General features: G+C 39.8%; 1 protein-coding gene across 1 annotated transcript in view; it reads left to right on the top strand.

Moving 5' to 3' along the window:
* Nucleotides 1–17,086, top strand: part of pknox2 (pbx/knotted 1 homeobox 2) — a 354,581-nt gene that overhangs the window by 319,639 nt on the left and 17,856 nt on the right. The gene's annotated exons all lie outside the window — the stretch shown is intronic.

Raw genomic sequence — 17,086 nt, 5'->3', positions numbered from 1 at the left:
GAGCAAATCCTCAGTGCTGAACTCATAAGTATTTGCACCTGGCTCGCTGACAACAAGCTATCCATACACTTAGGTAAAACGGAATCCATCCTATTTGGGTCCCACATCAACCTTAAGAAAGTCAGTGACTTCACTATAAAAGTGGATGACATTGTTATCACCAGGAAAGAAAACCTACCTAGGTTCCATTCTAGAGGCCAATCTTTCCTGTGATAAAATGGTAACCAAGGTAATCAAAAAGGTCAACCAAAGATTTCTCTACAGAATCTCCTCCCTGGTCAACAAAAGCACTTTGAAGATTCTAGCGGGAACTCTCATTCAACCCTTTTTCAATTACGCTTGCACCTCCAAAACCCTCAAATCTAGACTACAAACATCCCAGAACAAGCTAGTCCGGTTACTTTCAGACATCCACCCCAGATCACACCTCACTCCAACCACTTCTCCAAAGTGGGCTGGCTCAGGGTGGAGGACAAAGTGAAACTACTTGCACTGAGCCTAGTCTATAAAATCCGCTACACCTCCCTGATACCGAAGTACATCTCAAACTACTTCCTTAACGTAAATGACCGCTATAACCACAACACCAGGGGGAGCTCCACAAACCACGTTAAAACCAAATTCCAATCCAACAAAGGTCTTAACTCATCCTCTTTCTATGCCACATCAATGTGGAATGCACTCCCAACAGGTGTAAAATTAAGTGCATCTCTATATTCCTTCAAAACCACTCTAAAACAACACCTCCAGGCAACTTTAACCGTTTTTTAATACCCTCCCCCATTCACATCCCATCTCTCCGGATTGTAAATAACCTAGTGTAAATAATCAAATGTATTTGTAATATATACTTGTTCTCATCCTATCTGAACTCACTATGTTCTCTGCTCGCTGTACATATAATACCAAGTAAGACCTACACTGTTTCAATGTCCATTTCGCTGTTGATGCAATTGTTGATGACTGAAGTACTGATATCAACCAAAGCTCCTCATCCCACCCCCCGGATTGTAAATAATGTAAATAATTCAAAATATATACTATGATGATTAACCTGTGTGATGACTGTATTATGCTGATAGTATATGTTTGTATCATGAATTGATTAACGTGGACCCAGACTTAAACAAGTTGAAAAACTTATTCGGGTGTTACCATTTAGTGGTCAATTGTACGGAATTTGTACTGTACTGTGCAATCTACTAAAAAAAGTTTCAATCAATCAATCAATCGATTGAGATGTTAACTGGCTGGTTAACTGTTTTTATCGGACCACTTATGTCGGATATTTTGGATGCAAGCAGATGCCTATTTTTTTTGTTGATATCAAACCGATATCCAATTTGAATACTGAGTAGTTCTAGAAAAAATTATAAAGCACATTGCTATTTTTTGATGAAGACTTGTTCAGGGTGTACCCCATCTTCGGCCAGATTGTAGCTTAGATAGGCACCAGCGCCCCCTGCGACCCAAAAGGGAATAAGCGGTAGAAAATGGATGGATGGATGTCAAATTACTTATTTTCCGGGACAGAAAAAAGTCTTGTCAAGGCCAACAAAGGCATATTATTTTGTATGTGATAAAAGGACTAAACAGTTGTTACATTTTGTTAGTTACCAACTAAACAACAATAATATTTGTACTTTTAAGCTATAAAAAAAGACAGTACAAGGTTTACACGGATGATATTGGTATTATCGACAAGACTTGTAGATTGACTTATCTTTGCTTGTTTATTAAGGTTTGGCGATATGGGAATGTTTCACCATGACACGGTTAGCTTTCAAACTAGTTTTAGTCATGCTTTGTGTTATGAAATTATACACGACATATGCTCGTCTTGGACAGTTTTCTTGTTTTCAACAATTGCCCATTTCAGTGCTTGCAGTTTGAACTTTTTTTTTTGCAAAATCACTTTGATGTTTTTGTTACGTACACATGTGTTGTACAATGACCACTGCAACACAAACACAACCCAGCAGCCTGTGGTACTAGTGGTACTTTTGTCCTGAGATGTTTTTGTTTTAAGTTGAAAGATATGGGAAATAAGTGAAAAATATCAATGTAGCCTCCGGCAACCTTGATTTTTCAAAATGTGACTGTAATTACAGGCGAGTTGCATATGTGGACGTGTAACGATTCCTTGTAATGAGGTGGACTAGCTGAGGAAAGCACATCCTAGCATGAAATTAGAGACAGCAGATGTGAAAGCTGCGCGTCAGAAATAGAAGTTCTGTGTTTCTGTTTGTGAGGCTCTGAGTGGAGGTGGAGCACAGCTTTGCTGAGTTCCATCCCCGGCCTTCTGTTTCAGGGTGGAGTTCGCTTGGGAAACGGCAGATGGGTGTGCATCGGTTTAATTACATGTGGTGTGTGAAGGTGAACTAAGTATAAGGCGGAGAGGCCCAATTTGGAAAGTAGTCTACAACATATTGTACTGCAAAAACTGCAATGTGCACATTTTGGTTTACAGAAACAGAACTAAGGACAGAAAAAATGAATTATCTGTTGTTATATATTATGTAATTATTACAGTCCTTGACAGTCAGAGAATAAACATGTAATGACAATGCGTATGTACAGTAATGGGTATGTAAATCGATCAATGAATCAATGATTATTTATATAGCCCTAAATCACTAGTGTCTCAAAGGGCTGCACAAACCACAACACAAACCAAAACAACATCCTCGGTAGAGCCCACATAAGGGCAAAGAAAACTCACACCCAGTGGGACTCACACCCAGTAGGACTCACACCCAGTGGGACGTCGGTGACAATGATGACTTTGAGAAACCTTAGAGAGGACTGCATATTTTTCGGGCAACGCCCTACCACACCCTAGGGGAACCGAAAGCAATGGATGTCGAGCGGGTCTAACATGATACTGTGAAAGTTCAATCCATAGTGGATCCAACACAACCGTGAGAGTCCAGTCCAAAGTGGATCCAACACAGCAGAGAGAGTCCCGTCCACAGTGGAGCCAGCAGGAAACCATCCCAAGCGGAGTCGGATCAGCAGCGCATAGATGACCCAGCCGATACACAGGCGAGCTGTCCATCCTGGGTCCCGACTCTGGACGAGCGGTCCATCCTGGGTCCCGACTCAGGACAGCCAGCACCTCATCCTTGGCCACCGGACCGGACCCTCTCCAGTGGGACAGAGGAGAAAAAGAAAAGAAACGGCAGATCAGCTGGTCCAAAAAGGGAATCTACTTAGAGGCTAGAGTATACAAATGAGTTTTAAGGTGAGACTTAAATGCTTCTACTGAAGTAACATCTCGACCTGTTACCGGGAGGGCATTCCAGAGTACTGGAGCCCGATTGGATTCACTAATAAGCCGGAGTCCTTTGAACGCAGATTTCTTGCCGCGACATATGGTACAATACAATCGGCAAGATAGGCTGGAGCTAAACCGTGTAGTATTTTATATGTAAGTACGAAAACCTTAAAGTCACATCTTAAGTGCACAGGAAGCCAGTGCAGGCGAGCCAGTATAGGCATAATATGATCAGACTTTCTTGTTCTTGTCAAAAGTCTAGCATGCAAAGGTGTCCATTGTTTATCGCGGCTAATTGCTTCCAAGCCTGACGAACATGAAAAAACAACACTCATATAGTCCCCTCGACACTCATTTCAGCCAATAGAGTAGCCTTGTGCTGGTTCTACTGAGGATGACGGTACTCACTGGTATCCTGAAGAGTCCTCTGAGCGTCATTGCCATGTAAATTTAGTGTCACCCGGCCATTACAACACGACCACTACGTGGACATACTTTGTCACATCCTGGATAATTCCTCTTAGTTCGAACTGGGCGTCCATGTACTGAAACCACGGGCTAAGTGTTGATCAACTTGACAGTCACAGCTATGACGATTAGCTGTGTTGTTAGCATTGTTGGTCCACATCGCTCTCGCCGAAGGCTCACCAACGTCATGTGGTGCTGATGATGTCGAAGATGAAGTGCATCAACTGAGTTCACCTCCACTTAGCATTACCCAGACAGTTGCTTCCATGTATTGATTACGTGGACCCCGACTTAAACAAGTTGAAAAACTTATTTGAGTGTTACCATTTAGCGGTCAATTGAAGTGAAGTGAAGTGAATTATATTTATATAGCGCTTTTTCTCTAGTGACTCAAAGCGCTTTACATAGTGAAACCCAATATCTAATTTTTATATTTAAACCAGTGTGGGTGGCACTGGGAGCAGGTGGGTAAAGTGTCTTGCCCAAGGACACAACGGCAGTGACTAGGATGGCGGAAGATGGGATCGAACCTGCAACCCTCAAATTGCTGGCATGGCCACTTTAGCAACCGAGCTATACCGCCCCAATTGTACGGAATATGTACTGAACTGTGCAGTCTACTTATAAAACTCTCAATCAATCAATGCTGATAACTGATAGTTTTGTCAGAAAATGGTGGCGTGCTGGTATTGGTATGTCTTGTCTTTTGACATGACACTCACGCCAAAGACTCACCAATGTGGAAATGTGTTATTGATGAGGCAGGTGTTGACGATAAGTTGTTCTACCAAAACTTGGTTTAAGCATCAGAAGTGCTAATATTAACCACCGTGTTGTTGTTAGCAGTGTTCACCCTTAAATAGGAAACAAGTACATATATGTATGGATCGTCATGATATAATGACAAAAAATAAGACAAAAACTGCACATACTGTAAATAAAAAAAATATTTAACACTTAATTTAACTCATAAAGTATGCAGAATAAGCTTTAGAAAGATAAAATTTGAACACCCCATGGTTTACAGGAACTTTTCTACTCTTAAATCGACACACACTAAAAGGGAACAATTTGACAAAACATAGACCCCTAAAAGGGTTGGGCGATATGGACCAAAACTGATATTGCCGTATTATTAGTCCGAATGGTGATATACGATGCATACCGGTATTAAAAAAAGAAAAAAAGTTTCATGGCTACATCAACAGTTTTGAGAGTACTCCGATTATTTTTGTTGTAAGTAGTAATGTAACATGTTGATTATTCTTCTAAAGTACTTAGTTAGCCGTTACTTTGTCAAAACTGTTTTAGTTCATTTTGTTTAATAAGGTTAGGTTTTATATCCCACCCTTGTGCGGGGGGAGGTCAATGGAGCTTTTACCCGTTAACTGCGGTGAAGGCCACAAGCTATTCAATTTGAAACTACTCTTCAGCCACCCAGCTGCTACACCAGGGGTCGGGAACCTTTTTGGGTGAGAGAGCCATTAAAGCCAAATATTTTAGAGTGTATTACCGTGAGAGCCATAAAATATTTTTTAACACTGAAAAAAAAAAAAATGTATGCATTTTTAAGTAAGACCAACATTTTTAGAGTATAAAAAGTCTTATTTTTGTTTTATAACACTTTTATTCTTAAGCTAACCAATAATAAAAAAAATACTTTATACCATTGATGCGACTTCTTGAACAGGTTTGGTAGAAAACGGATGGATGGATTAAAATGCATTAAAATGCATTAAAATGTTTTTTATTTTCAACGTTATTTTTAATACTGATTACCAGCGGAATTAGAGGAAAGAATGTGTCTGAGGGCCGGTTTATCTGATTTTTAGGAACACTAATACAAAAACTCACAATAAAGTCTGATTGAATGCTAAAAAAGTTATGAGTGACTGTCTTAAAAAAACAGAATGGTATTTTACATTTTTTTTACTGAACGAGACACCCAGAATGTACATGAAAATAAAGCATGCGGGATTTACAATATAAACTATGAACGATAAAACACTGAATATTGACAAAATATGAACGTCACAACACGTCTCGATCGACATATATTACAATCAAACAATGCAACAAAAATGCAACAAACACAGCGAAATATGAAAGTGAAGGGTAAAAAAAAAACACTTACAATCTGACACATCACTAAGCTTTAGAACTTTGTTGTAAAAATGTCTTTCCGTGTCTGTCCCTGACACCCGCATTTCAGGTTGACTGCTCTGGAAACACTGTGGAAACGCTCACCACCCACACTGATTGGTGCCTCGTCTGAGCTCCCGTGACTTAGATTATTACCACAGTAACAAATTAGATTAGCGTAGTAACTAATTAGATTACCATAGTAACTAGTGTATCATGCAAAAGAGCAGATTGCAACCATTGAAATACTTTGTATAGTTCAAGACTCACGGTAATTTGAAAACATCACTGCACACCAATGGCAGCTGTAATTTCCAAATTGAAGATCTAAAAAAATTATTTGGGAATGTCCGGCGGGCCTGATAGAAAAGCATAACGGGCCGCAGGTCTGGTGTTAAGCAATGTCAGCTAAGATGTATCTGAGAGCCAGATGCAGTCATCAAAAGAGCCACATCTGGCTGTAGAGCCATAGGTTCCCTACCCCTGTGCTATACTATATTAGGTTAGTCCACACAGGCTAAAGGGAGAGGTACTTTCAAGCTGAGGAGTAGCTAAACATTTGATACTCCGATCAGCATAGAGGAGCTATCGCTAGCTGCTGAGCTAAGTCACTAACAGACGTAAACAACATAAATAGATGAGATTAGTGATAAAGTCACTATAAGGAGAAATATCCATTTTCAAGCAAATTGGTGTATATGTAAAAAAAAGCTGTAGTCACTCACCGATAGCCTAATGTAGTCGCTGACCAAAGCGTTGCATCACTCTGGAGTCCAGAAGTCGGCACAAGAGCTGCTGTGTTCTTTTGAAAAGTTTGTTTCATTGCGTCAGATAAACTTACGTAAAAACGCGCAAGGGGCTGGGTTGCGGCAAAGGTAATTCATTCCTTGTGCTTCACCTGTCAGGTGCAGAGAAGAGCAAACGGCCGTAACAAAAGCACATCAAAAGACAATGGTATGGTGGCATTGTCTCATTAAATAGCTCTATGTAAAATATACCGGTATTATCTGTAATACCGATATACCGCCCAGCCCCAACCCCTGCTGTGTCATAATTGTTGAGACAAATACACCACATGGTGGCCCTATTATTAAAATGTGGAACGACTTGACATTTCAAGAACTTGGATGTGTGGGGTTTTTGGACACAACTTAATGTGGCTGACAAGTAACAGTGTTTGAAAAAAAATATGGCCACCATCGAACAAAATCTCCTCTTTGCTTGATACATAAATCATTGATAATTAGTTTAATGAACAGCAAACTTTGTGTTTACTGTATTCAAGCTTTTTGAGCAGCGCCCTTAGGGGGAACCACAAATGTAATTTATAGTCATGTGGGGGAAAAAATTACACCCATTACACCCATTTACTATTGAAGATGGGATTTACTGCTCTGTGGAAAGAGCAGGATCACCCCACGCCATACCTTATTTTGAGTTTCTTGGTAATTTTCTGTGTGTGGTTTTAGCTCCTGTCTTGCGCTCTTATTTTGTGGTTTTTCAATACCTGTTTTCTCCTTTCCTGCAGAGGGTCTACGACTGCCTTTCAGCACTGTAAATTGAGTGTTGCGATCCGTGACTCGGATCTTCACATGTTGTTTATTTTTCCATCTTTGTTTCATTCTCTTTCTGAACCACTTACTTCCTGTTTAGTCCTTCACCACGGTACTCATCAGTCCACCTGCTACTCCCGGTCCACACACACCTGTTTGTCCAATCACCCTCCTATTTAAGCCAGCCTCTTTGTTCATTTATTTCTGGGTTCGTAGTTTGCTCTCACGCAACTGTACATCTGGTTTTGATCGTTTGCTTTCACGCAATTCGTATGTATATTCCCGCTAGCTTTTACGCTAGCCATTTGTTTATTCCAGCTCACATGCTGAGGAATTGTTTTTTTTCCGTGCCAGCTTAGTTGTTTACTTTTACTTCCTAGTTCTCATACTAGCGTTTTTGGTTTACCTTTTCTTAAGCTCTTATGCGCAATCTATAAAAATTAAGCAAAATGTTACTACTTGATGGTGTGTGTACACCTAAACTCGGCTACTTAACATCAATACAATAAACCAGAGTTTCAACTACATAGTGCTACGTTTCCTTTGACTCTCAGTCATTGTGTGGGTGTTTTCAGTCGCTGTGACTCCAGTGATGCACACATAAAGGTTTGCATTTAAAAATGGCTCTCAACCACAAATCAGTTCTTGTCATTGACTTCAAAGAGCCGTTTAAAAGACTCGTTCATGAACTTCACCGCTCTATGTATGTTATTGTGGAGGACCTTTTAGATGTGTTGGAAAATTGCTAGTAACTTGGGGCCCTAATTACCAATGTATGACACTTGTGTGTCATCATCTTGGTGAAGCTGTAACCAAATATAGGCTCTCTTTTCTTTTCCCTCTACAGTATCTGCTCCCACTCAGCTCTTATTACAGGAAGCATTTCATTCCACTGGCTCCCAACTTTTTACATTTGGTGGCACCACTGGAACACATTTGAAGCTAGACCAGGGGTATCAAACATACGGCCCGAGGGCCAGAACAAGCCCGCGAACAGGTTTTATCCGCCCCGCGGGATGAGTTTGCAAAGTATAAAAATGAGCCAACATTTTTGAATGAAAGAAACTGCTTTTCTAAATGTGTCCACTGGATGTCGCAATAGCAATTCTTTGTATCTTTGTAGATGATGCTACATATGTAAAAAATAAACCACATGATGTTAGTGCACCAGTCGAGGAACATGATCAAACTACATAAATAACATACTGTAATTTGATTTTGATATCATTTTTTTTTATCTTGATAGATTGAAAACTAACATCAATGAGTTGACTGATGAACATTGTCACATAATGTATTCAGAAAGCGTACATAACGAAAAATAAAGATAGAACCCTATTAACGGCAACATGTTTGTGTAAAAAAACTCCAACAACATTATGATTTGTACAATTTCATAAAGTGCTTGTTCTATTTTTAAACAAAAAAAAGTTGTCTTTATTTTTAAGTTATCGTGCCGTGATTTTACCAGGCCGGCCCCCTTGGGAGTAGATTTTTCACCATGAGGCCCTTGATCTAAAATGAGTTTGACACCTCTGAGCTAGACAGTCCTGAATTACTTTAAAACAGTTATCTACACATTTGTCACCTCTCGACTGGATTAATGTTCATGTTGTGGCCTGACCCACCACCACAAAGTTTAAGGAAGTGTAAGGATGTGTAAGGAGGTAATGAATGTTGTATTTTTCCACCACAAGGGGGCAAGAATGGCGTTGCAGAAGTCATGCAGTAAAGTTCCACCCAGCACCCCGACACACCATCAAAGATTTCAGGAAGATCGGAAAATGTAGACGGAAATTATGACCACAACTTCTCCAGGGTGTACACCGCCTTCCGCCCGATTGGTTAAGAGGGGAGTAGTATATTTACAGCTGTTGTGTGCGCAGTTGTGCACTGCACTTTCTAAAGTAAATGTTATTGTCACAAATGCATGATTGATTGTTTGAAACTTTTATTAGTAGATTGCACAGTACAGTACATATTCCGTACAATTGACCACTAAATGGTAACACCAGAATAAGTTTTTCAACTTGTTTAAGTCGGGGTCCACGTTAATCAATTCATGGTACAAATATATACTATCAGCATAATACAGTCATCACACAGGTTAATCATCATAGTATATACATTGAATTATTTACATTATTTACAATCCGGGGGGTGGGATGAGGAGCTTTGGTTGATATCAGTACTTCAGTCATCAACAATTGCATAAACAGAGAAATGGACATTGAAACAGTGTAGGTCTTACTTAGTAGGATACGTACAGCCAGCAGAGAACATAGTGAGTTCACATAGCATAAGAACAAGTATATACATTAGAAATACATTCGATTATTTACATTAGGTTATTTACAATCCGGAGAGGTGGGATGTGAATGGAGGAGGAATAAAGGATTGAAGTTGCCTGGAGGTGTTGTGGTGCATGTACAGTAGATGGCAGTATTGTCCTGTTGAAGAGTGTCACATGCTGTTTACGGCAGACGAACTGCCTTACAGTTGACTGTTAGACGTAAACATGACTGTTGTTGTTGTCTGTTGTTACTGCGCTGGGAGCACGTTAATGAAACTGCCTAAAAATAAACCCACATAAGAAACCAAGAACTCGCCCTCGATCATTCTACTGTTATAACGTCATTGGGCAGACACACTCTCAGACACGTCACTCAGGTCCTCATGGAGCTAGGGGGGCGTGGCCTCCAGCTCCGCCTGAATTTCGGAAGATTTTCGGGAGAAAATTTGTCCCGGGAGGTTTTCGGGAGAGGCGCTGAATTTCGGGAGTCTCCCGGAAAATCCAGGAGGGTTGGCAAGTATGGTGCCAAGGCGGGGGACTAGGTGAAAATTTCCCAATGATACTTGAACTTGCTTTATAAATAATACATTTATTTAAATAAAGCATATTTTGTCCACTGTTGACAACAGTGTTGGTGCTAGGAATTTTCAAAATGGGGTCCCATGGACCCCATCAAGTCATAAAAATGGGGTCCAACAGTGAATTTTTGGGGTCCCATTTTTTTGTAAGCGTTTTAAAAATCAATGATCATGTCCTGTTATATCTCACATTTTATAATGTGTTTTGGAAAAAGGTTGTCATAAACGTTACTTAATTCATTAAAATAAATTATATAAAAAGAAGACAAAGTTGTATTCATATGTAAATGTATTCAGTTATAAACATTCATTCACTTTCTTTTTTCCTTCATGGATCTGAACTTTACCGCTGCTGGTATTTTTTTCTGTTTTTATTTAATAAGTTGTAGGTGTATTTGTTTCAGTATAAAAGTGTAAAGAGAGTTTTGCTTGGGTCATGGAATGATGATAATGGTGTGCCAGGGTATACATACATATTATAATTAACGTTTAACTCTATGGAGTCAACATCAACTTCACATCTATTCGTTATTTCTAAATGTTTTAGTTTTTATTATGTTGTTTCTTTGTTTGTCTTTTTTCTGCCTTTTTTGTCAAACAAAACTGTCATGACTTGGACTTTGGTGTGGTTTGTTTACCCGTGGTGCAAATCGACTGGACCGGACATGGCGTGAAGTTAATGACATCTTTTATTATTAACTCACAAAAAGGAGCAAATTAAAGGCGCTCTCAGCAGAGGTTCAAAAGTTGGCTCTGAATACAAAAACTTGCACAATGGCAAAACTATGGACAACAAAAACGAAAACCCTTACTGTGAAGTGAAAAGCATGAATCTATGGAAAGAAGTGAGCAATCAATCGGGTATCAAGGGTGTGTAGAGGGTGATGTCGCCAGGCTGACTGCCTGGCAACTACAAGCGTAAATAGTGCTGTGAATATTGACAGGTGCGTGAGTCCAAACAAACCAGGTGCGTGACATGACAGGTGAAAACTAATTGGTAGTCATGGTGACAAAACAAACAAGAGTGCTCAATGAGTCCAAAACCAAACAGAACGTGACCACAAAACATGACACAAAACAATTTTTTTTTTATGGCAAACACACAAAATATGCAAATCTTCCACCAAAAATATTCTGCAAAGTGGAACACATTTGCTGCGACGTAATTGGGTTTAGGTGGAGGTGGGGAGTAGGAGTAGCAGGAGGTGTATATTGTAGCATCCCGGAAGAGTTAGTGTTGCAGGGGGTTCTGGGTATTTGTTCTGTTGTGTTTATGTTGTGTTAGGGTGCGGATGTTCTCCCGAAATGTGAATGTCATTTTTGTTTGGTGTGGGTTCACAGTGTGGCGCATATTTGTATCAGTGTTAAAGTTGTTTATACGGCCACCCTCAGTGTGACCTGTATGGCTGTTGATGAAGTATGCCTTGACTGACAATCAATTTACTACCTCGCTCTCTCGCTCTCTGCTCATCCCTTATGACTGTTGCTGCGTGCGCACACCTTCACAATTTGTTTTGTTTTAACTCCTCTTAGCTCTGTACGTAGATTGAAAATACACGCAACCTTGACACAAAACGCCAGACATTCGAGGCATTTAAGACACCCCGAACGGTCCCGCAAAAGAGGACATGTCCGGGGAAAAGAGGACGTATGGTCAGTCTAGTACTGACCCATAGGCCACTTCAAGCTGACATCATCATTTGTAGCAATTAGGATCAAGATCTGAACTTGTAAAGTTGAGCTTTTAGCATTTTGTGTTTTGTTGTGAAGCATCACATCAAAGTTTGGCGCCATGCCACGCCCACAACCCGTGTCGTCCATATGTATTCACAATTTATCACCTACCATTAGGTTTAGATCTGTGTATGATCCTCTGTAGTGATGTAACACTAGTTTGAAGTTGGAGATGGCGTGGAGTGGCATTCGCCGTCAGTCTCGATGTAGCGACCCATAGGACACCTCAGGGTGTCTTCATGATCATTTGGACCAATTATGATCAAGATCTGAACTTCTGGAACCAAGTCATTAACATTTTGTGTAATATGCGGAGTTCAGAAACAGTCAACCTGGAAAAAAAAGAAATGCAGGGAAGTCACAAGAATGATACACAAATATCACCGTGCCATGGCCACATCCTGCCACAAGCAGGAAATGTTTGCAGTTTTAGTATCACTCTCTGAATATGTCAAGTGCAGTCATGACAGTCACATAGGTGATGGCGTGGGGCAGTTTTCACAGCTAGGCTCCGCCCACTACGAGTAGGTATTAACATTTACTGATCCATCGGGCACTCCAGGGTGTCATCATCATCATTTCTACCAATTAGGATACAGATCTGAGTTCGCGGAGCCGAGTTATTAAAATTGTATGTTTTTGTATGTTGGCCAAAACCTATAAATGTGCCTGGTACTATCTTACATATATATATGTCCATATATATATATGTATATATATATACATATATATATATATATATATATATATATATATATATATATATATATATATATATATATATATATATATATATATATATATATATATATATATATATATATATATATATATATATGTATGTATATAAGTGTACAAATGTATATGTTTGATTTAAATGTTAAACTGTGTATATGAGACGTGTGCTACATATATGTTGCTTATATATGTAATATAAGTGAAGCATGTTTTAGATTTTATATATTGTGAACCTTGTTCTTGTTGTGATGGGGTAGGTTTATATAAGCGTTGCTTCAACCTACACCCTTTCGGCTCAATCATTGCTCAAATGAGTGTTTTTTTTTTGTTTTTTTTCTCTTTTCATGTTGTTGTTCTTTGTTTTATGTGAAGATTGCCGAAATAAAATACATTGATTGATTGATTAATATATACTTAATAATGTATATACAACCTTAATGGAGGTGTTTGGATGTTTTTTAAAGGATTTATTGGCAGAATAGAGCGACTCCAATAGACTCCATTGCAAGCAAACTTCTGATCGCATTTATTTACTATTTAGAATAGACTGACCATACGTCCTCTTTTCCCTGGACATGTCCTCTTTTGCGGGGCTGTCCGGGCGGGGTTTCTTAAATGCCTCAAATGTCCGGCATTTTGAATTAGGTGTGTATGTATTTCCAATGTACATTCAGGGTTAAGAAGGGATTAAAAACAAAACAAATTGTGAAGGTGTGCCCATGCAGCAGCATTCTGAGGGAGGGGCAGAGACCGAGAGAGCAAAGGAGTGGATTGATTTATTGATTTATTTTCTAGTACTTGTCCCTTTTGGGGTTGATGGTAACACCCGAATAAGTTTTTCAACTTGTTTAAGTCGGGGTACACGTTAATCAATTCATGGTATAAATATATACATAATAAAACAACATTAAAAAAAACTAAAACATTTTGTAATGAGGAATAGATGTAAAGTTGATGTAGACTGCAGAGATTTAAGTGTTAAATATAAAATGTATGTATGCCCTGGCACACCATTATCATCATTTCATGACCCAAGCAAAACACTTTTTACACTTTTATACTGAAATAGATACACCTACAACTTATTAAATAAAAACATAGAAAAAACTACCAGAAGCGGTAAATTTTTAGATCCATGAAGGAAAGAAGAAAGTGAATGAATGTTTATAACTGAATACATTTACATCCATCCATTTCCTACCGCTTATTCCCTTTGGGGTTACGGGGGGGGCGCTAATGCCTATCTCAGCTACAATCGGCCGGAACGCGGCATACACCCTGGACAAGTCGCATACAAATTTGTTTAATTTTTTTTATTTTTTATGAATTAGGAACATTTATAACAACCTTTTTCCAAAACACAATATAGAAGGTGAGATATAACAGGACAATGCATACGTTTATCATTTGTTTTCAAAACGCTTGCGAAAAAGTGGGACCCCAAAATTTTACTGTGGGACCCCATTTTTATGACTTAAAGGGTCCATGGGACCCCATTTAGAAAATTCCTAGCGCCAACACTGCTGTCAACTGAGGAGAAAAAAATGGTTTGTTTAAATAAATATATTATTTATAAAGCAAGTCTGGGTATCATTGGCCCGTCTTGGCACCATAAATGTGTCCTCTTTTTAGGGTTTCACAACATGGTCAGCCTGATTTAGAATGCATTAAAAAAAAATACATCCGTCGTCATGTCTTTCATAATGGTTGTAAACGATAGGGATCATTCCCCAAAAAGAGCAGTTCCCCTACAAGGGCCTCAAAAAAGTGTTTAAACGTATAGAACAACAAACACAGCAATTTCAATAGGGCCCCTGTGGAGCTTGCTCGACTGCTCGGGCCCGAATTAAGCTCAGAGGAGACCCAGCCTTCACTGTTGGGGTTCCAAAACAATGGAATGATTTCCCCTTTGATTATTAAATCTCTTCTTTGGCATTTGACACTTTAAATTGCTGATGTTATTGGTTACTTACTGTATGTAGTATTCTTTGCTTTTATCTTAGTTTTTATCGATTCAATTGTAACTGTTTTTATCTTGGTTTATGTTGGCTATTATTTTGTTTTATGTCTCACTTTTATTTTAGGTGTTTTTTTAGATGCATCTCTTTGCTTTGCTGAGTTCCTGTGTTTTTTATTTGTGATGTCTTTAGGCAGCACTTTGGTCCACCGTGGTTACCTTTTAAGTGTTCTACAAATACATTTAGATTGGTTTTAAATATTTAAATGATTCATGTAATGATGATGAAACATATTCATATTCATCCCAATCCTACACCCACTGCAGATGTGCACAGTAGAAGCATGCGTGCTATGAAATTATCATCCTTTCCATCTGAAAATGTGCCTGCCCCTCAGGATGTGTTAATCATAAAATGACATGGTCAGGTGCATAGGCAAGACATTTTTTAATAAATCAAGAACTATATTCAGTGGCCTAGTGGTAAGAGTGTCCGCCCTGAGATCGGTAGGTTGTGAGTTCAAACCCCGGCCGAGTCATACCAAAGACTATAAAAATGGGACCCATTGCCTCCCTGCTTGGCACTCATCATCAAGGGTTGGAATTGGGGGTTAAATCACCATAAATAACAGGGACGGCGTGGCGCAGTGGGAGAGTGGCCGTGCGCAACCCCAAGGGTCCCTGGTTCAATCCCCACCTAGTACTAACCTCATCACGTCCGTTGTGTCCTGAGCAAGACACTTCACCCTTGCTCCTGGTTAGCGCCTTGCATGGCAGCTCCCTCCATCAGTGTGTGAATGTGTGTGTGAATGGGTAAATGTGAAAGCAGTGTCAAAGCGCTTTGATTACCTTGAAGGTAGAAAAGCGCTATACAAGTACAACCCATTCACAAGTGCTCCCCTCCTTTCCCAGGGGGTGATCAAGGGGATGGGTCAAATGCAGAGGACACATTTCACCACACCTAGTGTGTGTGTGACAATCATTGGTACTTTAACTTTAACTTTAACGTTTTTGCAAGCAATAACTTTAATGTTACTATCCATCCCAAAAAACACCTGTAAACGGCTTCCTGCCGCCATCGTGTGGGTTGCGTGGACCAAACAGGAACGACATCGCTTCGCACAGGTTTGACTCTTTGTTTTTCAATAAGTCGGTCGCAGTGGGTCGGTCGCTCTTTCAGCTCCACCTCCGCTGCTTGCGCCGGGCTCCTTTTCAGTCGCCGCGTCTTTCCTGTGCTGGTCTCGGTCGCTCCGTGGCTCTCCGTGGTTCTCGCTCGTCTGATCGCTCGTCTGATCGCTCGACTGGTTGTCTCCTACTACTTCCGCCCCGAGTGTTCCTCCTTCGCCCCTTTTATGCTGCAGCAAATGATGATGGGATTGAGAACAGTTGTGTAGTTTACGCACCTGACTGGGCTGGCTGCAGCATCGCTCCGAGTGCGCCCTGCCTCTCCTCTCTGCTGCATGCTCCGCCTCCTGGCATCCATCTTGGGTAGGACTGCCATATTTCCTAGCTCGCTGTCGGCTCGTCGGCTCAGTCTCTCCACAACACCTATGTTATATTGTTTGATTTTCAGCACTTGTTTGTATTCACCTCTAAAATAATATTTAATAACAAAAACTCAAGTGAAACAAACAACCATTTTAACGGCATAAAAACACAACTATTTCACAGAAGTTTACTGTGGGGTAAGGATTCAGCTTCACACGGGAGGTAAATTACAATCATGCAGCCAAAAGTGCTTGCAACAAGAATAGTCAGAACAATAGCCTGCATTTATTTTACCCTTAGAGTATATTGGGCACTTTTTCAACCTTTGAGGTCAATGTTTTCTGTCTTTTTGTATAATTTGTTGTGTTACTGTGAATGGAATGATTTTTCCTAAGGTTTTTTTTTTATGTTTAATTTTAATATTGTCATTTCAAATACTGGGCAAAAATGTATAAAATAAAAAACATGACATGTTTGCTATTATTATTTGGGACTGAATTTTATAATTCTTTATGCAAGACTCCCAACAAAGGCGGACACTTCCCTTCCCTCACCCTTATCTGTCCTGCTTGTGCTTCCTTGTCTCTCCCTATCTTGTCTTAATTTTCTTAAGGCCACAAATGATTAAAGAATTGGTAGAGCGCAATGGAGTGATGTCAGACGGTGACTGTAGACCTCTCACCGAATGCCATCTTGCTTCTTAGCAACTTCATGGATTATTATGTTACTTCAATATTCCACTTTTTTGAGTGGATTAATATTGGCCTGTGAATTACTGGATTGCTTAACAATGTGACCTAGGACTACGTAAAGGTAACGTGTGGAGTTCCCCAGGGTTCGGTCCATGGCCCTGCACTC

This window comes from Nerophis ophidion, linkage group LG04, assembly GCF_033978795.1.
Source record: "Nerophis ophidion isolate RoL-2023_Sa linkage group LG04, RoL_Noph_v1.0, whole genome shotgun sequence".
NCBI lineage: Eukaryota > Metazoa > Chordata > Actinopteri > Syngnathiformes > Syngnathidae > Nerophis > Nerophis ophidion.
This window is presented reverse-complemented; position numbering and strand designations above follow the sequence as displayed.